Raw genomic sequence first — 26622 nt, forward strand, 5'->3', positions numbered from 1 at the left:
GTTGTTGTGTGTGAGTGTGTGGTGACTGCGTGTGTGCATGAATGTGTGTATGTGTGGCTGTATGCATGTCTGAATGTTGAAGTGACGGCGTGTCTGCATGTCAGTGTGTATGCATGTGAGTATGCGTGCATGAATGCAGGTATGAATTAAGTTGTGAGTGCGAGTATGAATGGAGTTGTGAATGCCTGTATGGATGTTGTTGTGCATGTAAGCGGGGAGGAGGGAGAGGAACGATGTGGTTCAAGGGGGAAGAGGGTGGGGGACAATGTGGCTGAAGGGGCCGTGGAAGGGGTGTAGTGCTTGCTGGTGGGGGGGGTAGGGTAGCTGTCTACCAGTGACAGGGAAGAAATTCCCTGTCAGCTGTAGCCTTTCCGCCATGGTTTTCGTGGCTGTGCTACTGCAGCGAAAACCATGGTGAAAACCCGATTCCTAATACCTCTGGCGGTCTTATGTGGACCGCTGGGTCGAAGATGATCATCTGGCGGTATGAGCGGACATGGGGCAGGTTGGCAGAGGCCAACCCGCCACACTCATAATGTGGCGGTCTTCAGAAGACCACCAGGGTCAAAATGAGGGCCTTAGTGTGACTATAGTGGTATTGCATGAGCTTTGCATGTCTCCTAGGTAAGCCTTAGCTGCTCATCCACAGCTACCTCTAGAGAGCCTGGCTTCTTAGCACTGACTACACTACACTAATAAAGGATATTTGGACCTGGTATAAGGTGTAAGTACCATAGGTACCCACCACACACCAGTCCAGCCTCCTACATATATGTCTAGGCCTACTCTGAGATAAAAAGATTTGATTTACTTGATGTTTACATTGTTTGTGCCATACAGACAACATAATGGATGAATTGAAACATTTATTTTCATGTTGAACATTTAAGAATTAGTTCTACATTTTGTCCATTGTGGAAAATTATTTTGAGAAGAAATTGAACACAATGGTATTGTGTCACTGATGTCCTGCCATTGTGTGTTGGATGTCTCCATCATTGTCCTCCTCCATTGGCTCACTCTCCTCTGGATGAAAGTCCCATGACACATTTGTCTGGACACAAATGTTGTATATTATGGTACATACCAAGATGATCTTGCATACCATAGGGGAGTTTATGGACCTGAGATTCTCAGGCCTATTTCTCAAGAAGCATAAATAGACTTATTTGTCGAGAAATACAAAGCTAACTGTTATGGCCCAGGTGAAAGAGGCCTTCATGGAAAGACAGCACCACCTTCATGAGGCACATTTTGCCAAATTAGGTAGCAGTGCCAATTCTAAGCCCATTAAAACATCGTTGAGTTGTGAATTTCATTTGATTTCTATTTTTACTCCAAAGAGTAGTTCATTTCTTATCAGGTTTCGTTTTAACTCCATTTACCGATTAGTGGCCTTTCCCAGGGATGTTGATTGGAGTTCAACCTTGCCAAATTGCCCTTGTGACACTACATCAAAGCAAGCACTATGCACTTTACTCTTTTTTTGTCATTTATGCTCTAAACCTCGGAAGCGTTTTTTTAGACCGATTTTACATGTGTCTCAGATTAGATTTCCTTGAAAGGCATTTATTTTCTTGCAAAAACTGTGTGATTTAGATCTCTGTGTAACAGTGGCAAATGTATTTCACTGTGCAATGTATATTGGAAATTGGTATGGGGCTGCATGATGAATTTTGTTTTATGCATTTTTCTAGTTTTTATGTATGTTATGGTTTGTTTATGAGAGTGTCTGTTATAATTTTTGTATCAAGCTTTTATGGGTGTATTTTTTAACTTGTGCTTTTATGGCTTGAGGCTAGCCAAATAAAGAATATTTGAATGATTGACTGACCATAGGGTGTGAGTAGAGCAATCTTCCCCAGACACATCCAGGCACAGAAATCTGGGCCTCAACTCGCCGAACATACGCCTGGTTATGCCTTTTTTTCAGCCTCTGTCTGGAGATGGGGGGCTAATGACCCACTGCTGCAGACCATAACCTTGGTCAACTGAAAATAGAGAAAAAATCGGTTAGTTGTTATGCACATTGTTACGGAGACATACCTGTACATGTGAGTTTTGTATACTGACTGACATAGATATTTCTTACAGTGTAGAACTTCATGGGTTATGAATACAGTTGGCCATGGTTTGTCACGTCTCTGCCAGTTATCTGTGTCAATGCCAATGTGTTGTTCATGTCCTGATACTTTGGACATGTCCACAACCTGACTTTCATGTGGAGGCAGTAGATTAATGTGATTGGTATTTATGAATGTGTGGACAACTCTATGTTCTGTACACTCACTACATGTGCACAGAGACAAAGTAATGATATATTTTTGTACATTATGTTCAGCACTAGGTGAGTTTGGACAGTGGCAACCTGCTTGACACTCACACATACACATGTCCTCTTTTAATTTCTGAATGTCGTTGCTTGGCTAGATGACTTTGACCCAGGCTTTGATTTGTTCACTTACCTTACTGTTCCAAATTGCTGCCAACATGTTTTTATTTTGTAATATGTGACATGGTTAGTTATACATTTTGTTGTCAGCCTTCAGCTAATGCTTGTTGTCAGACAACTAATGCTGAACTTAGATAGGTCAGGCAATGTGGACCATTAGTACATGGGACACAGAGATGTAGATACAACTAGCTTTCTACTACAGGCCAGGGCACAATATTTTATTTTTGCCTTGTATGTATATGATTCTACCTTGCAGGGGAATCTGTGCTTCCATGCTTTGATTATGTCATCATTGTTGTGGCTTGAGAACATAGAGATTGGGATGCTGGGTACATTGGGATACCTTGTCTTGGTTGCATTCTTTTCTGTACTAGTTACCGGTGTATAACATGTTTGACAGCATTGTGTTAGAGCTTGTGAGTTGAACATAGAGTACTTCATATGCTGGGAATTTGGCCTAGTAAGAAAATACACTGTATATATATCACATTGGTTACAAATGCCAATGTGGCTTGAAACATATGTATGTGTGTGTGTTAGTACGGCAGAGACATATGTGTATTTTGTCATATTGAAGCTCATATTGGTACACTAAAATGACTTTTACACGCGACTGAGGCCTACGTTTTAATTGCATGACAGAAATGGAATTTATAACTAGTTCTTCAAGGTGTTGCTTCAGGAACTATGGTCAACATGCAAGTCTTTGGCTATGTGTGACACACTTACTTATGGACACAGATTAGTTGAAACATCATTAATTTTTCAGAAGTTTAACTGATACCGAGTCAAGGTACACCATTCAAGAAACTCTCATCCCACACTTTGACATCATGTGCAGTTTGTACTTATATTAAGTTGTCTTGTGTACCACATAATTGTTACCTTGATTTGTTAACTGGTGCAGATGATGTGGTTCAGTCCATTCAGAAATTGTGTGATAAAAACCATACTACACACAGATGTGTTGTTGCTACTGCCATTAGAGAGTTGGTGAGGGTATGATAGTGCCCATACAACACCCATGGAACACCTCCCTTAAGCACATTAATGCAACACAACATTTGCCGCTGTGTTGCATGATTCCAAATTTAGTAATACATTCCAAACCACACAAAGTGGCTTGGCCTATCTTAAATTATCTGACTTGAGAGTTTGCATCACATATGTACCACAATGCATTGTGCAAGTACAAGACACAACACTCTTACATATGCCCCAAGCTCCATCAACAGACACAGAAATGGCTATTATGTCATATGTTTCAGCATGTCTGTTGGCATGTTGCGTCCTTCAGATTGACTTACCATCAAGTAGGCCATTCCCATATCTGCCATTCTAGCAGCTCTCATAGATAATGCTGTGCTGGAAGATGTAGGCATCATGAGCACTTCCAGAGTACTTGGTCAGCACATTGGTAAACATCCCCAGATAGTTCACAATGGCGTGGACGATGAAAGAGTATGTTTGTTTTCTGATGGATACTACCTGTGGATTCCTCACCTTATGAATTCTCCCAATGTGCAAGCATTTGCCGGAATTATTTTTTTCTAGCTCTCCATGTCGACGAGGGCGTCACAATTGCTCAGCTCCACATGCGACTCCATCTGACGTCATCGGAACCATAAGAAGTCCTCGCTGGCCCTTTCTTCCTTGCCTTTGACACTAACGGTTTTCTACCTCTCCATTGTATCTCAACTGTATCAAGGGGATTAATTTGAAGCGGCAACTTGGCTCCACTGAAGAAATCTGGGTTTAAACCTTGTAGCTAGTGTGGGGGCCATATGTCGGTGACAGATCCGCACGAGAACTGCCTCTGGTGTTTGAGCTCTGATCGTGCTGTGGCAGGTTGCTCATCCTGCCAACGCATGAACCCGAAAGCTCTGAAAGAGAGAGAGGCAAAGCTCTTTCTGTCAAAAGCTAAGAAGGAGAAAAGAGGTTGGGGTAGGTCGAGGACAAGGGACACGTTGTCGCACAGGTCATCGAGGTCTCATAAGAAGCGACGTTGATGGCATGAGTCACAGCACCGTTCATCCAGAGATCGGTCGGCGTCTCTGACTTTGAAGCAGCGTCGCAGGACATGGGAAGCCAGCCCCAATGTGACACCACAACCACAGTCACCTGAGGCATCTCCGGTGCTGACTTTTGTTGAGATCCCAGAGTCGCTTGTGAGTCCAATGGATCACTTTTTCCCTGCATTCTCCCACGGTCAGGAGTTTGGGGCATGAACCCCAGATCCAGTGCAACCACTGCAAGTGGAACAAAAGTATCCGGCTCTGGGAGCGGATCTGTCTTTGTTCCTCAATGCTATGTTCACAATTTTTAATAGGGCGATAGTCCCTTCTGGTGCACCTGATGGTCCCACGGGTCCATTGGCTTTTACACTGGGGTTGCTGGTGCCGTATAAGCAGGATCCAGTTATGCCCTTTTTACCAGCAACACCTTTTGATGGTACTGGTACAGCGCCGAGGATGTCGCCACCTCCACCCCAGATGACTGCACCAGCAACGCCGGCGACATCGATGCCGATGTCAGATGGATCTCGGCACTCTACTTTGGCACAGAGTGTGGATTTGCCCCCTCCCCCTCCTCCCGTGTTGTCAACGTGGATCAATTCTCTATTGATGCCATGTTTGGAGTCCAGGCTGAGGTCAAGAAGAAAGGCCTTGAGACTTCTGGAGGAGCAGCAGTATCAAGAGAAACAACGACAACAGCAACAACAACAGTTGGAGGAAGGAAAAATCCCTGGGCCTTTTGGATGATTTCCAGGGATTAGATTGTGCTAGTGAGTTGGACACGTCCCCTGAGTGGGAGCTTCTATCCCCTGGAGGGGAACTCATGGCAGAAGCATCTACCTAGCATGGGGTGATAAGGGAGGTGTCAGAATTTTAGACTTGCCACTGCTTGCGTTGGAGTTGAAAAACAATATTCCGACGGAGGTTTTACATCCATCGGATTCCTCTTCAGAGCCCATCCTCCCATTCAATGACGCCTTAACAGAGCCCATATTAGAGATATGGAAGAAATCGGTTACTACACCTGCGGTTTCAAAGACTGTAGCCAGAAGATACAAGGTGGCTCCAGGTGATCCACAATTTTTGTCTCCACACCCAACGCCAGAAAGCTTGGTGGTACAAGCTTCTTGTTTTTCTACATCAGCTCTGGGTTCATTCCCTACAACGCCATCTGATCGGGAGTCAAAAAGCATATGGAGCAGTCGCCAAAGAAGTGCTTCTCCTCAGGAAGCATGGTCTTAAAATCACTGAATGCAACCTGTGTACTGGGGAGATACATTTATGCCCTAATGGATACAGCAAAGGAGTTAGGGCAGATGTATCAAATGAAATTGCATTCTCAAACAGTGCGAATCGCTAAAATTGGCCGTTTGCAAATGCAAAAACGTGGTCTGCGATGCATGAAAGGCATTCGCAGACCAAAAATAAGGAATTGCAAAAATAGCGATTTTTTTACGTTGCGACCTGGTTTTGGGAGTCGCATTTTGCGTCTCACAATTTGCGACATGAAATACTGTATCGGTATTTAAAGTCGGAAATTGCGAGACGCAAAATGCGACTCGCAAAACCAAGTCGCAATTCGATGCATCAAAAAATCGCAAATTGCGATTTTTCACAGAATGGCCTTTTGCACATGCAAAATACCACTAAGTGAAACCAGGTGGTAACCAGGTGCAACCTATATAAAGAGGCCCAGAATGCCTCAGACTCTTTTCCACAATGGCTGCACTCTACGTCATGGCGAGGAGAATGAGGATCTTGGCAGGTTTGAGGAGAGGGAGGAGGAGACAGGAGCACATTTTCAGAGTGCGCATTACCCTTTTTGACCAGATTGAGGAGGACATTTTTTGAGAAGTACAGGTTAAGCTCAGCCATGATACTTGACCTGATAGCTGAGCTACAACCCATACTGCAGCGCACAACACACAGGACCAATAGCATACCCACCCATGTGCAGGTATTATGCTGCCTGCACCTACCTGCCTCAGGGAGCTATCAAGGGGTCATAGCAGCAGCTGGAGGAGTATCACAGAGTGCCCTCTCTAGATTTTTCAATGCATTTATCAACACCATGCTCAGTAGGGGTAACCAGTACATCAGATTCCCCCACGCCCCACAGGAAATACAGCAGACAAAAATTGTTTTCTACCAGATAGCACAGTTCCCCCACGTCCTAGGTGCCATAGATGGGACACATGTTGCAATCTGTCCTCCCTCGGCCACAGAGTATGTGTACCACAACCGAAAATACCAACATTCCATGAATATACAGGTGATATGCAATGCCTCCTATATCATAACTGATCTCATGGCCAGGTACCCAGGGAGCACACATGATTCATACATCTTTCACCACAGCTGGATTCACACAAGACTGCTAGCTGGGGAGTTTGGTGAAGGATATCTACTAGGTATTGACCCTCTGTACACTGGCGCATTGATGGCGTTGTGATGTCAGATGGCTCACTTACTTATCATACCCTCTGTTCCTTCCAGGAGACAGTGTCTATGCAGTGCGTATCTACATGATGACGCCCTACCTCAATCCTACAACACCTGCAGAACGGAGATACAATGCAGCACCCAGGGCAACCCGCAATGTGGTGGAGCGCACCTTTGGGCTGCTGAAGAGTCGCTTCCGGTGCCTCCACAAACGTAGAGGGGCACTACAGTACAGCCCGGAGATGACATGTAGAATAGTGGCTACTTGTGTGACCTTGCACAATATAGCTACCACCAGGGGCATACCTGTGGAAATATCTGATTAAGACTCTGATGAGGATGATGATCCCATACACCCCCTACAGCCAGCAGACAGGACCAGTGCAGCAGAGGGCAGGCAAAAGCGTGCTGACATCATGCACAACCATTTCAGATGTAATTAATAACAACACAACTCCACTGACATGTGTACTTGTCGTTAGAATATTTATTACCTTAACGTTAGGTAACATAAGTTTCACTAGCAGCACAAATAAGATTATGTAACTTTAAAAAAAGCAGATAACAGTATCTCACTATTCAATCATAGTTTACTGTATCACACAATGAGAAAACAGTCCACTGTTGCCATTACTGTCACTTTCTACGGCCACGCAAGCCAGTAGAGTGCGCAGTGGCCTCACTGGCACCTCTGTTTTTTGCCTCAGTGGCAGTGCTGTGCCTGGCACTGCGATGCCTAGCATCAGTGGTGGGCACTGCTACGCTGCTGAGGCTAGATGTGTCCTCAGTGTTCCCCAGTCCCAGTTCACTGAGTGTGGCAGAGTGGTTACCCAGCATATTGTCAAGCACATTTGTGATCTGCACCAGTCCCTGTGCCACATCCCTACTGCTGTGTGCTGTCTCCACCTGTGCGGCCACAGCACGCCGCGATATTAGGGCTGTTGAAGTTGCAAGGCGATTGACCGAGCGACAGAAACCACCAAACATCCCCATAAAACGCCTCTCCTGCCTGCGGTGGCTGACTCTGTCGTGCCGCAGCTCTGTACACAGTTCCCTCACTGTACTTGTCTGCTCTCTGGTGTTCTCAGAAGCTTGGATCTGTCCCTCACGCAGTTTTGTGAGGTTGGAATTGAGGCACTCCAACTGCCAATGCAGCCCCCCCCATGTTGGAATTGTGTGCCTGCATCTGCCTTTGTAAAGCTGAGATTTTGCTGTTTTGCACATAGCAGATTCCAGGCCACCGAAGGCTGATGGCCCCTCTCCTGCTTCAATATGCTGTGTGCCTGCATACGTAGGCCTCCTGAGGGTGTTGTGCTACGCTGGGGCTAGGACTCCTGCATAACAGTGCATCTGCCATCAAGGGAAGGTGTGTGGCCGTCATCCCGCATGTCGACAGAGTCCTGGCTCAATTCGGGTAGTGGTACAGCCCTAGTCCTGCGTCTGATAGGTGCTATATTCTGTGACTCACTGGGGTTTGACTCAGATGCCGGATGGGTTTCAGTATCCCCCACAACGGCACTTGGCCTGGGCCACCTGCAACAACAATGTGCAGCATGTCAGTTATGTATGTATCACCAAAGGTCACACAATGGTAATAAATGTACAGTTACATCATATCACTATGTTGTGGATGTTGTGTTCTTCTGGGTGTCGCTCGGCCTAATTACATTCTATGTGCTACTTTGAGCTCTGGGTTGTGGACTACCAACCCCATAAGGCACTGCTGTGCCGCTTCTAAGATGTGGAATGGACTACTTCTCACAATGCTTTGCACTACTTGCTAATTCCTAAGGGGCATTTGTACATACACATATGGGGTTACATTTCAATATTGCACTTACCTTTACTGGTGCTTGGTGTGCCGGATGTGTCGATGTCAGTGACCCCACTGGCAGCTTCTGGGAGGAGTGTCGACTCCACCAGGTCTTCCATCGGGGTGGAGGGTGTCTCGGTGGGTGGTCCGCCTCCTGTGCTCCTTGCCTCCTGCATTCGTCTTGCCACCCTCTCCTCAGCATGGGAACGCAGGTCGTACCACCTCTTCTTTTTCTCCTCCACAGAGCACTGCGCAACTCCCACAGTGCAGATTTTTGTCTGAATGTCTGCCCAGAGGTTGCGCTTTTCACTCTCAGGGACCTGGAGTGAGCTTTTTCCAAACAGACGGTCATGGCTCCTTACCACCTTCTCAGTGAGCACCTCAAGTTCCTGCTCACTAAACTTGAGTTTCCTATTCCTCTCTCCCTTCTCCTTTCCCTGTGCAGAGGTGTCCATGGTGGTTGAGCAGTCCTGCCTTGTTCACAGACTTGCTCACTGTGGCTGGGCTGTCTCTCTCTCAGTGCTCCTTTGGATGTGGCACCTGCAAACTGCCTGGTATGACTCACTTCCTGCTTGTGATGTCATCAGGCTCTGCCAGGTGTGCGTTCTCGCAATTTGCGATTTTCAAATACCGAATCGCAAATTGTGTTCTCGCAAATTGCAATTCGGTATTTGGGCCTTGCAAACCACAAATAGCGATCTTAAAGAAATCGCTAGTTCCAATTCCCAAATATGTTACATCGCATATTGCAACTCAGAAATAGCGATTTCTTAAAAATCGCTATTTTCAATTCGCAAACGCCTTTCTTGATATATCTGCCCCTTTGTCCCTAAGTTGCCGCAGGATGTTCAGGATCATTTTAGTGAACTGTTGCAGAACAGTCAAGCAGCAGCTAAGTAGGTGATTCAATCAGGTCTGGACACTGTGGACTCATTTGCTAGAGTTATAGGGACTTCTATTGCGACTAGGAGGCATGCTTGGCTCAGAGGTTCGGTATTTTCCTCTGATGGGCAGGCTACATTGATGGACTTCACATTTGACGGTGCAAGGCTATTTGGAGCAAAGGCAGATTCAGCCTTGGAAAAGTTCAAAGATAGCAGACCCACTGCAAAATCTTTGGGCCTTGAAACTTCTTCTACGCCCTTCAGACCTTTCTGCAGATTCTGAGGTTTTGGCAGTGGTTCGTCCTTCCTCCCGGTCTTATTCCGCACCTCTAGTCTTCACAAAGGTGATGGCAGTGGTCGCAGCAGACCTCAAAAGGAAGGGAATATCTGTATTCCCTTACCTGGATGATTGGCTGATCAAATCCGGGTGCCCAGAGTTCATGCTGCATCATTTGCGGGTGACAACCGAGTTGTAGTTCAACCTGGGCTTTACAGTAAATGTGCCCAAGTCTCACCTGGAGCCCTCTCAGTGCCTCCTGTTCTTAGGTGCAGTACTGGACACAGCCTTCCTCCACAGATGATTCAGGACATTTAGGCGATGATTCCAGTGTTTCAAAACAGAGTGGCTGTTCGAATCCTCAAGGTCCTGCGTCTGCTCATGCTCGGTCTGTTTGCTTTCTGCATTCTGTTGGTCACTCATGCATGTTGGCACACGAGGACTCTCCAGTGGGGCCTTGGCAAGCAGTGGTTTCAACACAAAAGGGATCTCGAAGAGTAGATAACGATCTCCATAGCCACTGCGGTGGATCTGTGATGGTGGACTGCGGATGGCAAGCACTCTCAAGGAAGGCCATTTTGTCTTTCACCTCCTGTGACCACAGTCAGAACGGATGCTTCCACTCTAGGGTGGGGAGCTAATTTGGGGGACCTGTAGATCAATGGCCTTTGGTCTCCAGTAGAACAGATGTTTCACATCAATCAGTTGGAATTGCCGGCGATATGTCTGGCTCTTAAGGCCTTCCTCCCACCCATTTGCGGTCAGTCAGTACAAGTCTTAACAAACAAGACTACCCTGATGTGGTACATTAGCAAGCAGGGAGGAGTAGGATCGTATCTTCTCTGCAGAGGGGCTCTGCGACTCTGGTCCTAGGCACAGGACCATCGGATTTGCATCATAGGAAATCTGTCATGATCTGAATGTTTCTTATTGCGATTGTCTGTCAGTCTCAAGGCACCACCTGGTCTCCTGCTGCTTCTGGACTGACCAAGGTAAGGGTGACCCTTTCCTGTAGCCACGGTGCTGCTGATAGAATAACACCAGGCAGACAGTGACCTCCAGAAGGAGTCCCAGAGGAAAAAAAGCAATCCTGGGAAAAACCTCAGAAGCAAGGAACTCCTGAAAAATAGGTAAGAAAAAAGAGAAGCGTAATATGAACTGGAAACAGCAAAAACTTCAGACAAGAAAAAACAGGAGAAGTCCAAAAAAATCACCAGATACAGGAGCGAGGAGCACCACCAGAACAGAAGTGTTTGCAACACAAGGAACAGAAGACCAACTGTGTGTGACACGCAGGAAGTTCCAAAGACACCATCTTGAATTGAGAAAATCCGCATTTGAGTGAATGGAAAAATAGTCATGGTGTAAAAGAGGAGGCAAACCATGCAGGGAAGGAAACACAGACTCCTGGGAAGATGAAACGATGACTAAGAGGAAAACCATATAGAAACAGAAAACAAGAAAAAAGGCAGAAAGAATAGGTAAGAGAGACTATAAGGGCAAAAAGCGGGCGCAACATGAAGCAGTGCCTAAGGAAAGATGTACCGGTCACAATGTGGACCGAAAAATAGGCAGCGGCCCGAAACACAGCTCAAAACGTGGCCTGCGGCAGAAACGGCAGTTCAGGACTCAGACCACCAATCTGACTGCGATCTGCAAGTGGGGCGCCGCAGGTCCTCACGGCGTCACAAAACCATCTGGCCGTAGTTTTCAACATACGTGCGGACCGTCTCAGTCGGCACTTTTTGGCAAACCACGAGTGGCATCTCCATCCGGATGTGGTTCTTCACGTCTTCCGAATGTGAGGAGAACATCAGATCGGCGCTGACGACTTTTCTTTGCCTACCTGATCTACCTTCCTTATTTAAGTCCCCTATAGTTCTTAGGTTCCTTAAAGTGTTAATAAACTAGTTTCCTTCCACTCCGTTTGTAATGCCTCAGTAGTATTTGAATTTAGTTTTGACTTTTTTTGATAGGTTCACCATTTGAGCCTATGTATAAATCCCCATTGAAGCTTTTAGTTTTTAAGACAGTTTTTCCAACAGCCATCAGGTCGGCTAGACATGTAAGTAACCTTAAGGCTCTTAGGGTGAAACCACCTTTCACTACCTTTGATGCTGACAAGGTGGTGCTGAGAACCAGCGAGGCTTTCCTTCCTAAGGTAGTCACTCCCTTCCATCTAGGACAATTTATACCTCTTCTGTCCGTTTACCCTCATCCATCTAAGGAGGAGGAAAGGCTGCATAGCTTGGATCCAAGAAGGGCCCTGAGCTTCTACATAGAAAGGATGAGAGACTTCAGAATTGATGATGAGCTCTTCATTGGATGTGTGGGCAAAAGGAAGGGCAAAGCTGTCCACAAGAGGACTCTTTCATTTGCTAGCAAAGAAGGTTCCTCCAGAGGACATTAGGGTCCATTCCACCAGGGCTTAGTCTGCCACTTTGGCTTTAGGTAGAGGTGTGCTGGTTGCTGAAATTTGTAAGGCAGCAACTTGGGCTTCCCTCCAAACTTTCGCAAAGCATTATTGTTTAGACTCGAAAGTGAGGAGGGATGGCCATTTTGCCCATTCTGTTTTGCAGGACTTCTTGGTTTAACCAGTCAGGCACCCACCTCTGGGTGTGGAACTGCTTTGGGATTCTATTCATAAGATGAGGAATCTACAGGTAGTTGTATCCATCAGAAGATCAAGTTATTTACCTTCGGCAACGCTTTTTCTGGTGAATACAGTAGCTACCTGTGGATTCCTCACAGTACCACTCGCCTCCCTGTTGCAAGTCTGGTCATACCAAGAGCAGTATTGATGTTATAGATAGTATGTATGCTTATATATATATATATATATATATATATATATATATATATATATATATATATATATATATATATATATATGTGTGTGTGTGTTTTATGTATATATATATATATATATATATATTACACCATCCACAGGTCCACCTTGAAGCTAATGGAAACTGCAGATAACAGCAAATGAAAACTCATGTAGAGGAAAAGCCTAATGAATTTGACACATAGAATAAGCAGCAATGTAGCATTGATGAGCCGTGCCTCTACTGTTTATTGGCAAACAAGAAAGACTTTGAATAGTTATTAATAATGGCTTTGGTGTGAAATAGAGGAAAACGGAGCCCAGGTATTGGATGGACTTTGAGGCATTTTCAAATGTTATTAATGAGATGAAGAGTTGGTTCCTTGAGTGCTCGGCACAATCGAAGTAAGGAATGGTTATCTCTGTTCCTGAAAGTGATCAGGAGAGGATTTTTGTCTGTTAAAGAAAATAATTACTGAATTCATAACAGTGAATAGATGACACCCACCTGAACACATCATGGGTTATCATTGAAGAAAGGAAAACCACAGTCTATGTCTCAAGTGTATAACAAAAGAGAAGTTGGAAGGGTATAGGTGGTGTCTTCTTACACTTTTCTTGAATAGAAGCAATAAAACTCTCCTGGAGTGCATACGAATCAATTGTTTTACAATTGTTGGTGTTGGATATATATATATATATATATATATATATATATTGCGTTGGCACATTTAGTGCTTGTGATGTCGGTATTCACCTGTTCGCCTTGAAGGCATGGTAAAAAAATGGTTAAACTGTCATCAGCACACTGGGGAGGACTTCTTATGGCTCCAATGACGTCAGACAGAGTCGCGAGCGGAGCCGAGGAATTGTGGTGTCCTCGTTGACATGGAGAGCTAGGAAAAATACATTTCATTCGAACGCTGGCACATTGGGAGAATTCATAAGGTGAGGAATCCACAGGTAGCTACTGTATCCACCAGAAAAAGCATTACTAAAGGTACTTAACTTGTTCTATTCCACAACAGGTGTGCTGCTTCTGCCGGGGGAGCCAATTGCACATGTTCAATCCATAGCACCCAAGACATGTGGAATCCCTGCCATGGCATAGAACCTTACTTGGTCTCCAGTTTTTGCTAGTGGATCTTGGGGAAGAGGAGGGACTGTGGTGTGAAGTGAATGATGGCATGCAGGACAGTGGGCAAGAAGACAGAAAATGATTCCTGGAATATTCCTGACACTTTTGCTGTTGTGACCTGGAATGACCCAGAGGTCAGTATGTGGAGCACAGCCCTCAGTTTCACCTGGGGAGGAATGTTTGTGGGCCTGGTAGTTGGTGACAGCAGACGTGGCTCAATCTTCTGGAGCAATTCTATTATTCTGAGCCTATAGAATTGTATCACTTCATCCTCCCTGAGGTTGATGAGGGAGATGCACTGCAGGAACATACACTTCCTCCTCCTTCGCTGCCTATGTGGTTATCTCTTTGTGACACCAAGCTGCAGGATGACTACCCCCATGGCATAGATGAGCTTGCTGAAGTGTTTCTGGACATTCAGGTTTTTATACCACAGCTTCTGCATCATTTCGTATGCCCAGGTTACTGATGCACAGAAATTTTGCGACATTTCAGGTTTTGCATGCTGCATCCCTACGATGTGTCACACATTGCCAATCCCATACATATCACTGCGTCAGTTTTGCATGATAATTTATGGGGGGACACCTACCGTGCAGATTTTAATTTCTGCGTGGTGCAGCTGGTTAAGGCACAGCTTTTGCCCGATGCAAGCCTTAAAAAAACATGCCTTTGGACAAATGCATCATCCTATAGATATGGAGTAGCACTTGCACCGCCATTGCGTTAAAACCTTTGGCACACCGGCAATGCAAGCCTCTCATCTATTTGCCCCTCAGTGTTAAAATAAAGAAATATTGAAAATGAGTAGGAAAAACAGTTATTTGTGACATTTTCATCTGTAACTTTTTGTCATAATGGCCAATTTACAAAGGCAATATACTATTACATCAACTAGACCATTCTGGTTGTTGAGATATGTAAATTTTGTAGGTTTTCCAAGAACCCAAGGTACCCAGAGCCATCAATTGAACCGCGACGTACATTTGTTTTCTTTGTGTGCAGTGTATAGACCAATTCATATGGTGAAATATGTAGAGTGAAAAATGGATATCAAGGAAACAAAATGCTTCTGAAATGGGAATCAAATATGGAGTTTACGGGCATTGTTTTTTTGTACATCTCTGAATTTGTGGGTAGCCGTGCTAGCATATGATTTAGAAGGTATTTTTTAAAATATCTTCTTTCTTACACACTGGCTTACATTTCAAAGGCACAAATGCAGCAAAGTCTAATTGGTAAAAATAAATGTTTTGCTATTCTATACTCCCACATGTCTTCCTATAAAACAGTACATCACTTATGTGAGTAGGCTTAGTGGCCGCAACAGGAAATGGCCCAAAAAGCAACATGGACACAGCAGATTTTTCCACTGAAAATGTATCCTTTTTCATTATAGGTAGCTGTGAATTTTGGACCCCAGCTCAGTCAGCACTTAGGGAAAGCTAGAAAACCTGATTATTTTTTAAAAGCTAAACACCTGGGGGAATACAGGGTGGGTTGGCGTGTGTGGCTCTTGCTTGGTTTTTTAACCCAGAATTCCTTGCAAACCTCAAACTTTGACTAAAAAACAAATTTTCCTCACATTTCTGTGATGGAAAGTTCTGCAATCTGCAGGGAACCACAAACTTCCTTCCAACCAGCACTCTCCCAAGTATCTTGATACAAATGGTACCTCACTTGTGTGGATGGAGCTAGTGCTCGCAGCAGGCAAGGACCCAAACCACAACATGAATAGATCACACTTTCCCACTCACAACTGACCCTTTTATTTTGCAATGTGAGTAGCTGTGGATTTTGAGCCAAACCTAGCAAACCTGAACATTTTAGAAAACTAGACACCTGAAGGAATCTAGGGTAGAATTACTTGCAAGGCTCTCTCCAGGTTCTCTTTTATCCAGCATCTCTTGCAAACCTTAAACTTTGACTAAAAAACACATTGTCCTCACACTTCTGTAATGGAACGTTTTGGAAACTGAGTTGAGCCCCAAGCTTCCTTCCACCCAGCATTTTCCTAAGGCGCCCCTATAAAAATGGTACCTCACTTGTGTGGGTAGGGCTAGTACCTGTGGAAGGAAATGGTCCACAATGCATAATAAATTAATCACATTTGTCCACTCTGAATGGACCCTTTGTTTGCAAAGTGGGTAACTGTGAATTTTAGACCTTAGCTTGGCTGGCATCTACTGAAATCTAGCGAGCAAACTTGCACATTTGTTTAAAACTAGGCACCTGGGGGAATCCAGAGTGGGGTGACTTGCATGACTCTCACTAGGTAATTTTACCAAGAAGCCCTTGCAGATATCAAACTTTGGTAAAAACACACATTTTCCTCACATTTCTGTGACGGAAAGCCCTGGAACCTGCAGGGAACCACAAATTTCCTAACACTCTGAGTTCCCATTTGTCCACCAATAGGAACGGTACCCCACTTGTGTGGATGAGCCAAGAGTCCATGACACAGAAGGACCTAAAGCACTAAGTTGATAGCTAAGCAATAGAGGCAGCTGTGGCATTTGAGGCCGTGCTGTGGCGCCATCCATGCAGACCTATGAACCACAGACTTTGTTGAAAAACAAGACATCAGTGGGTTCCAGGGTGATCTGCCTTGCATGGACCCCTGGGGGTTTTCTTACCCACAATGCCCTGCATCAAACTTTGCCTGAAATCACATGTTTTTCATTACATTTGCTGAAATCCACAGGAATCCACTAAATTCCTACAACCTATCTCTATATTGTTATTAAAAAGGACATTTCCTGGTGTCCGGTGGGCTTTCTGAACCCCCGAAGGGGACAGATTGGGGGTAATTACCTCCATCTGCCCTCTGGGGGGTTGGGGGGGCTGAAAGACTGTTGTCTTATTTCTTAAGGGGTGGGGACTTGGCCATCCTAATGGTGGGCAGTCCCCACCTCTATATTTATTTTTACCCTGGTAACTAGTGGGCTTCTTGGCCCGAGAAGAAGAGCAGATTAGGGGTAATTACCCTCATCTGCCCCTGGGGGCAGCAAGACTGTCTGTCCTCTTGTATATTTTTTTTTAAAAAAGGACATTCCCTGGTGTTTAGTGAGCTTTCAGACTGGGGGGGGGGGAGCTTGCAGGCAGTCACCCCACATGCCCTTCAAGGGGAGCAGAAAGACTGTTGCCTTGTTGTTATTTTAGGGGAGGGGGCATGACCATACCCATAGTGTGCAGTTCCCACCCTTGTATATTTTCTTTTAATTAACTCTGGGACCTAGTGGACTTTGTCCCCCCTGGGGGATATAATGTGGGCAATCATCCCCATTTGCCCTCCAGCAGGACCAGAAAGACTGCTGCATTCATTTATTTAAGGGTGGGGGCATGAGCATGCCCATAGTGGGCAGACCCCACCCTTTGTTTATTCTTTTAATGAATCCTGGTGTCTAGTGCGCTTTCTTTCTGTGTGTGTGTGTGGGGGGGGGGGAGGTTGGCTGATTGGCAGCAATCACCCCATCTGCCCTCAAGCGGGGCAAAAAGACTCACCTTTTTCGGTTTAGGGAAGGAGTATGGTTATGCCCATAGTTGGCAGCCCCCACCCCTATATTTATGTTTTTTAAATTACTCCTGGAGTCTAGTGGGCTTTTTGCTCCCACACAGGCAGCAGATTGGGGTTGACTACCAACATCCATCCCCTGGGGGCTAGGGGGGCAGAAAAACTGACATTTTACATTTTCCCATGGAGGAGCACAAGCCCTTACTTAAGGGGCTGCTCCCCCATCCCTGGTACCTAGTGGGTGGATCCATGCTTAAGGATCACTCCCCTGTGGTGATCCCCAAGCAGGGATCGGATGGGTAGTCATACAATTGGGAAGGGAATATTCTCCCCTATCCAATGATATCTCCCCTAAGAGAATTAGTCCTTGGGTGGCTGAGATGTGCCACCGAGCACTGATTCAGTGAAAGTAAAATTGGCCCATCCGCTCATTCAACTTTCAATTTTACTGCAGTGACGTCAGCACGCACTGCATGCCAATTGCCATTAGATTAAAAAAAACATTCAGGCTGCTCAGAAAGCTCCTCTCAAACAAATAAAGGACTTCCTCTAATGCAGAGTACCAGAGGGGCCTTAATATACCACACACACTGGGGGATAGTGCGGGTGTCAGCCATTGGTCGAAACATGCATTCAAAGGGTTAAATAATGTCCAAACATGGATATATCAATAAGGAGAGTTTATTAGGCCTGGGCATACATTATTTAAACAATCTTTAACCAGGGCTTTAATAAACATACCTACACTATAACAAAGCATCATAAAATGTAGCATCAGATTAAATATTGAACAAGCATTGGCTAAGCCAATAGGTCTTGCTTTTTGGACCTATTGGCTTTGTCAATGGGTTTAGGATTGCTGTACAGCATGGCTAAAGAGGAAACTAAAAAACGTGCTATGGTGTAGTCACTGCTGCTCTGTACTTTTGTAAGAGCATGCACAAGCTTTCAAAATGTGCGGTGCTTTTTTTTTCTTTTTATTTACTGAACCAAGTCTGATTGATAAAAAAAGGTAGCAAAAAAGCTATTTTTATTTTTTGTTTTTTAAAGCGTGAGGGAAGCAACAGGAAGAACAGGGGTGGAAGCAACATGGAGGGTGTGGAGGTGAGTGGGGGAAGCATCAGAGAGGGCAAGATCAGAAGCAATAATGGAGGGTGTGGGAGAATTGCATAACACTGGAGAGAGAGAACACCATTCAGCACTTGGGTACAGAAGCACATAGATGAAAGTGTGCAATGTGGAATGGGGAGAAGCACACAGGTGAGAAAGCAATGCAGGGGTAAAGGCACAGAAAGACTAGCACAATACCGAGGGGGTGGGGAGGTAGGAAGTAGCCAAAAAAAGAAACTACAGTCTCTTTGAACCACATCCCAGATGGCATTTCATGAGTTAGATGAACAAGTCCTCCACTTATTCGGTTGCTTCCCTGAGGAAATCCCTAAAAGAATGTGGCCAAATTGGGTCTCATTGCTTCCTTCCCTCTGCCTCTCCTTCCTTCTTCCACCCATCCTTCCCTTCTTTCATCCATCTTTTGTGCGCCACACCCAACACATTCTTCTCTTCACACATCCATTATCTTTACTTCTCTTCATCCCTCCATATACTGATCCTTCACCTATCCTTCCATCCAACTGTCCATCATTCCACCTTTCCTCCATCATTCATCAATTCCTGCATCTCTTCATCCCTGCATTGCTGATTCAAACCCTCCACCCATCTCTCAATTCATCAAGCATTCTCTCAATATTCCATTCCTTCTTTGTTTACTATCATTTATGAGGCCAGGACTACTCACCTGAATTCCAGTCTTCCACAGGAGCAAAGCACAATGCCCACACTCATATGGAGTAGTCCTCCACTGAAGAGCACAGGATGTGAGTGAATAGCCCCGATGGGGGAGAGAGAGAGAAATGAGGGCAGAAATAGGAACAGAAGACAAACACTGGTGTGCAGTAATTCTGCAACTGTGGCTCTGACATGGTAAATTCTAGTTTGTGGTATTGAGACCCTGAGCAAGAGAAAACAAACACCATTAGGACACTAGATTCCACTGTGAGCTACCTTCATACAATTATACATTTCTTTTGACTGTTGCAAATAATCAGCACTCACCAATATATTGTCTATTAGATCAGTGGTTGATGACCAGGGAACTGTTGGCCAGCATAGCTCAGGAGATTAGCAAAATAAACTTTAACAAGGTAATTCACATGATCAATCATGCATGTATTTATGTTCTGTGCTTTTGTATATGTGTCACTTATTTGCAGGCGCTAAAGTCATTAGGCACTAGACAATTATAAACATCATTGTAAGTCGCTGTGAGTGCTGATACACTTGTTCCCTTAAAAGCGCAACTTATATGCCATAAATGCTTATAAAGCCTATTAACTCCATGGGCAGACTTCAATGCAATCGTCAGACATCAACACAGTTGACACCATTGCTCAGTTGGAAGAACAAGTGGCCCAAAATCCAGGAGATGCCCAATAACCGAGTCTCATAGTTAAAATGCCATTGTAGATATAATAGTTTTTGTGCACCAACCTGTATTCTCCTGGAGTACGGGGTGCATGAGGTAAGCTTACGATTTGTTGTTTTTGTCTCTTTACAGCAAATCTGGATCACTGTCGCTGGAGCTGAAGAGCCAGAGTGTAGGAGAAGAGGAAGCAAGTGACCCAGAACTGGAAGAAGAGGGAGGATCCGAAAGGAGGAAGCGGTATCGGGAACCAGACAGGAGCCGAGATGACAGGAACCAAGCAGGAAGGTAGGTAACTTGAAGCCAAGCAACGCGAGCAGCTGCGGGTGCAGTTTAAATAGAAGCACACGCACATTGCATAGCACGACGGGGCAGAGTTGAAAGGCAAGGCGTGGTAACATGCAGAAGACGCAAAGCAGAAAGAGTGCTTTAAACATGCCAAGTATGCTCTACATATGCAAACACAATATTTTAAATACAACAGCCTATCTAAAGTCAATACACAGACAATATGGGGGAAATGAAGGCTTAAGGGTACTCCTTTTGGTTACTATGAATCAATATGGGGGTCATTACAACATTGGCAGTAAAAGCCGCTTACCGCCGTGCAGAAGACCGCCAGCACACCGCCGCAGCTGCGGAATTCCGCCACAGCTATTATGACCCACATCTCGGAACCCGCCAAAATTCAGACACCCACACAAGTCCACCACACCAAAGGTCAGTGATAAACTGGTGAAAACAAAACCTCCACCGTCACACCAACAGAAATACACCCACACTATCACGACACACGAATCCACGCGGGGGTCTTTCAACCGCAGTATTCCATTGGCGGTACACACTGCCGCGCTCAAAATACACACACATTTACAAAACACAACCACATTGGACAATTCGAAATACACACACCTGAGACACATACACACACCACTCCCACACACCCAATACAATAAATACAATATAAAACACACACCCACATCACCCACAAACCCCTACGACAAAAATTGAGAACGAAGCACAGAGAGAGACACCACCAGCAAGTACAACAGCATCCACAGGCACATAACACCATCACCCACACAACGTCCACGCACCTCACACAACACCCCACTACATATCACCACACTTAACACCACACACCCCACCCCACACATCACCTACACCACCCCATGACACGGCAAAGACACACCAGGTTCTCGGAGAAGGAGCTCAGGGTCATGGTGGAGGAAATCGTCTGGGTAGAGCCACAGCTATTTGGATCACAGGTGCAGCACACCTCAATTGCAAAGAAGATGGAGCTATGGCGAAGAATAGTGGACAGGGTCAACGCAGTGGGACAGCACCCAAGAAATCGGGAGGACATCAGGAAAAGGTGGAACGACCTACGGGGGAAGGTGCGTTCCGTGGTCTCAAGACACCACCTGGCGCTTCAGCGGACTGGCGGCGGACCCCCACCTCCTCACCCACAACTAACAACATGGGAGGAGCAGTGTAGGAAAGTACCATCTTTCCTGGCATGTTACCCCCATATTTCACTGTATATATGTTGGTTTAGTGTATGTGTCACTGGGACCCTGCCAGCCAGGGCCCCAGTTCTCATAAGTGTGCCCTGTATGTGTTCCCTGTGTGATGACTAACTGTCTCACTGAGGCTCTGCTAACCAGAACCTCAGTGGTTATGCTCTCTCTGCTTTCTAAATTGTCACTAACAGGCTAGTGACCAATTTCACCAATTCACATTGGCATACTGGAACACCCTTATAATTCCCTAGTTTATGGTACTGAGGTACCCAGGGTATTGGGGTTCCAGGAGATCCCTATGGGCTGCAGCATTTCTTTTGTCACCCATAGGGAGCTCTGACAATTCTTACACAGGCCTGCCACTGCAGCCTGAGTGAAATAACGTCCACGTTATTTCACAGCCATTTACCACTGCACTTAAGTTACTTATAAGTCACCTATATGTCTAACCCTCACCTGGTGAAGGTTGGGTGCTAAGTTACTTAGTGTGTGGGCACCCTGGCACTAGCCAAGGTGCCCCCACATCGTTCAGGGCAAATTCCCCGGACTTTGTGAATACGGGGACACCATTTCACGCGTGCACTATACATAGGTCACTACCTATGTATAGCGTCACAATGGTAACTCCGAACATGGCCATGTAACATGTCTAAGATCATGGAATTGTCACCCCAATGCCATTCTGGCATTGGGGAGAAAATTCCATGATCCCCCGAGTCTCTAGCACAGACCCGGGTACTGCCAAACTACCTTTCCCGGGGTTTCACTGCAGCTGCTGCTGCTGCCAACCCCTCAGACAGGTTTCTGCCCTCCTGGGGTCCAGCCAGGCTTGGCCCAGGAGGGCAGAATAAAGGACTTCCTCAGAGAGAGGGTGTTACACCCTCTCCCTTTGGAAAAAGTTGTCAGGGCTGGGGAGGAGTGCCTCCCCCAGCCTCTGGAAATGCTTTGATGGGCACAGATGGTGCCCATCTCTGCATAAGCCAGTCTACACCGGTTCAGGGATCCCCCAGCCCTGCTCTGGCGTGAAACTGTACAAAGGAAAGGGGAGTGACCACTCCCCTGACCTGCACCTCCCAGGGGAGGTGCCCAGAGCTCCTCCAGCGTGCCCCAGACCTCTGCCATCTTGGATTGAGAGGTGTGCTGGCACACTGGACTGCTCTGAGTGACCAGGGCCAGCAGGTGACGTCAGAGACTCCTTCTGATAGGCCCTTACCTGTGTTACTAGCCTATCCTCCTTCCTAGGTAGCCAAACCTCCTTTTCTGGTTAGTTAGGGTCTCTGCTTTGGGGAATTCTTCAGATACTGAATGCAAAAGCTCATCAGAGTTCCTCTGCATCTCTCTCTTCACCTTCTGCCAAAGGATCGACCGCTGACTGCTCAGGACACCTGCAAAACCGCAACAAAGTAGCAAAGATGACTGCTGCAACCTTGTATCGCTTATCCTGCCGCTTTCTCGCCTGTTTCCTGGTGGTGCATGCTCTGGGGGTAGCCTGCCTCCTCTCTGCACCAGGAGCTCTGAAGAAATCTCCCGTGGGACGACGGAATCCTCCCCCTGCAACCGCAGGCAACAAAAGACTGCATCACCGGTCCTCTGGGTCCCCTCTCAGCACAACGAGCGTGGTCCCTGGAACTCAGCAACTCTGTCCAAGTGACTCCCACAGTCCAGTGACTCTTCAGTCCAAGTTTGGTGGAGGAAAGTCCTTGCCTCCCCACGCTAGACTGCATTGCTGGGTACCACATGATTTGCAGCTGCTCCGGCTCCTGTGCACTCTTCCAGGATTTCCTTTGTACACAGCCAAGCCTGGGTCCCCGACACTCTAACCTGCAGTGCACAACCTTCTGAGTTGTCCTCTGGCGTCGTGGGACTCCCTTTTGTGTCTTCGGGTGGACTCCGGTTCACTCCTCTTCCAAGTGCCTATTCTGGTACTTCTGCGGGTGCTGCCTGCTTCTGTGAGGGCTCCTTGACTTGCTGGGCGTCCCCTCTGTCTCCTCATCTAAGTGGTGACATCCTGGTCCCTCCTGGGCCACAGCAGCATCCAAAAACCCTAACTGCGACCCTTGCAGCTAGCAAGGCTTGTTTGCGGTCTTTCTGCGTGGGAACACCTCTGCAAGCTTCTTCACGACGTGTGACATCCATTCTCCAAAGGGGAAGTTTCTAGCCCTCTTCGTTCTTGCAGAATCTACAGCTTCTACCATCCGGTGGCAGCTTCTCTGCACCCTCAGCTGGCATTTCCTGGGCATCTGCCCACTCTCGACACTGTCCCGACTCTTGGACTTGGTCCCCTTGTCTTACAGGTACTCAGGGCCGGAAATCCACTGTTGTTGCATTGCTGGTGTTGGTCTTCCTTGCAGAATCCCCCTATCACGACTTCTGTGCTCTCTGGGGGGTGTAGGTGCACTTTACACCTTCCTTACAGGGTCTTGGGGTGGGCTATTTTTCTAACCCTCACTGTTTTCTTACAGTCCCAGCGACCCTCTACAAGCTCACATAGGTTTGGGGTCCATTCGTGGTTTGCATTCCACTTTTGGAGTATATGGTTTGTGTTGCCCCTATACCTATGTGCTCCTATTGCAATCTATTGTAACTTTACACTGCTTGTATTACTTCCTTTTGCTTTTACTGCATATTTTTGGTATTGTGTACATATATCTTGTGTATATTTGGCATCCTCATACTGAGGGTACTCACTGAGATACTTTTGGCATATTGTCATAAAAATAAAGTACCTTTATTTTTAGTATATATGTGTATTGTGTTTTCTTATGATATTGTGCATATGACACCAGTGGTATAGTAGGAGCTTTGCATGTCTCCTAGTTCAGCCTAAGCTGCTCTGCTATAGCTACCTTCTATCAGCCTAAGCTGCTAGAAACACCTCTTCTACACTAATAAGGGATAACTGGACCTGGTACAGAGTGTAAGTACCCCTTGGTACCCACTACAAGCCAGGCCAGCCTCCTACAAGCAGGTCTTAGCGATTCTGCATCCTGAGGGCCTCACATGAGTAGCTGGAGGAATGGACTCTGGTAAGTCAAATCTTAACTATTACATCCCCCACCCTACCTGCATGCTATCACATACCCCCACCCTCGCTCTCACCCCTATCACTCCAACTCCTCAAAAATGTACCAATATCACAAACCAGCCATCCCAACACCAAGCCCTGCATGCAAAAACAAAGCATGGACACCCATCACCAAAGCATGCACACTGCACATAGCCATACACCCCCCTAAACCATCATCACACACGTCCCACACAGGAATGCCAGCACTGGGGTACACGGTCACCCACCCATTGCACACTATGCCACACACAGATGCAATAATCATGCCTTTCCAACCCTGGAGGAGCCCTACCCAACGTCACCAGACAGGAGGGTCCAGACATGTCCACTCCACCCATAGAAGAGGCCCACAGTGATGACAACACCTCTGTCCAACTGGATCTAGATGACCAGCCTGGCCCATCGGGGGCCTCGAGACAGTCAGTTCCCCTCACACAGGCACAGGCCACCACAGACCTTCCCCCCTCTGGAAACACCAGCACAGCACCCACCCAGCAGGCCCATACCTCCGTCCCCAGGACACGTCAATCAGCTGTGTCCACCACTACAGGGAACCCAGGATAACCCACCACCCCAACAACAACAGGGACCTGGGGGCAGTGGCAGTGGGCACACGGTCCAGGGGACGGAGGCCCAGAACACAGGGGAACTGGGAGGGCTGCGATGCGACAGGGGGCGGACAGGCCCAGGGAACCCACTCTCCACGAGGCCCTCTCCTCCATCATGGGAGCATACCACCACTCCCAGGAGACGATGGCAACGGTACTGGCCAAGTTTCAGGAGACCCAGCGCATGCAGGGGGAACAGTATATGGGCTTCAGGGAGGAACTCAGAACCATCAGCTCCACCCTGGGCACCATCGTAGGGGTGCTGAAGGAAGTACTCAACACCAGGAGGGACACTGTGGCACTCCAAGGGGCCCCTGACACTAGCATGGATGATGAACTGCCCACCACCTCCGCCGGAGCTAGTGGACAGGACGCCCCGCCACAGGACCACCACACCAGCACCCCACCCCCTGCAGAGGGAGAACCACCCCGCAAACGGTCCCTGAGATCCAGGAACAAGACAGAGCACGATGCCAAGACCCCCGCCAAGAAATGAGACCACCCTGATTGTCATCCCACTTCCCCACTTTGTCACCCTGTGCATAATTAAACTGCCCCAGCTCCACTTCCTATGCCCATATGGGCCATGCACCTGTGAGACTAATAGACTGGACTCTGTCATGGACACTCCTCCGCCATCACCCCTCATCATTTAACTTCCCCCTCCAATAATTTGCATTTAAATAAACACACCTAAAGCACAAAATTATATTGAGTCTGTCTGTGATTTCGAAATAGTGTATTTGCAATTACAGTGACAAAATGTTCTTGAAATAGTAATGTCAACATACCTATGTCACACAGCTCTAGTACATGAGGAATGTAAGCAGATGACACATGTTGGGACCCACATCTGTGAAACCGTAAGGGAAAGTGACAACCAGTGACCATACACTGGGTGAAAACGACAGACAGGATAGAGGTAGTAGTGTTAAAGTACATGTAGTAGGCAGGAATGTATTCTCACGTGTGTTTCACTGGAAATATTGCTGGATCACTGAGTCCCTGTTCTGCATGTCTTCTTCCTCTGCTTCATCCTCATCACTGTCCAAAGGCTCCACAGCTGCCACAATACCGCCATCTGGACCATCCTCCTGCAGAAAAGGCACCTGTCGTCGCAAAGCCAAGTTGTGAAGCATATAGCAGGCCACGATGATCTGGCACACCTTCTTTGGTGAGTAGAATAGGGATCCACCTGTCATATGCAGGCACCTGAACCTGGCCTTCAGGAGGCCGAAGGTCCGCTCGATCACCCTCCTAGTTCGCCCATGGGCCTCATTGTAGCGTTCCTCTGCCCAGGTCCTGGGATTCCTCACTGGGGTCAGTAGCCATGACAGGTTGGGGTACCCAGAGTCACCTGCAAATGGCGAGGGACAACTGTTAGACACACACTAACCTGTAGGGATAACCTCAGACAACCATTCCCACTGTCTTGCTTCCAGGGGCTCACCTAATAGCCACACACGGTGCCTCTGGAGTTGACCCACCACATAAGGGATGCTGCTATTCCGCAGGATGTAGGCGTCATGCACTGAGCCAGGGAACATGGCATTCACATGGGAGATGTAATGGTCTGGCAA

This window comes from Pleurodeles waltl, chromosome 12, assembly GCF_031143425.1.
Source record: "Pleurodeles waltl isolate 20211129_DDA chromosome 12, aPleWal1.hap1.20221129, whole genome shotgun sequence".
NCBI classification, from domain to species: Eukaryota; Metazoa; Chordata; class Amphibia; order Caudata; family Salamandridae; genus Pleurodeles; species Pleurodeles waltl.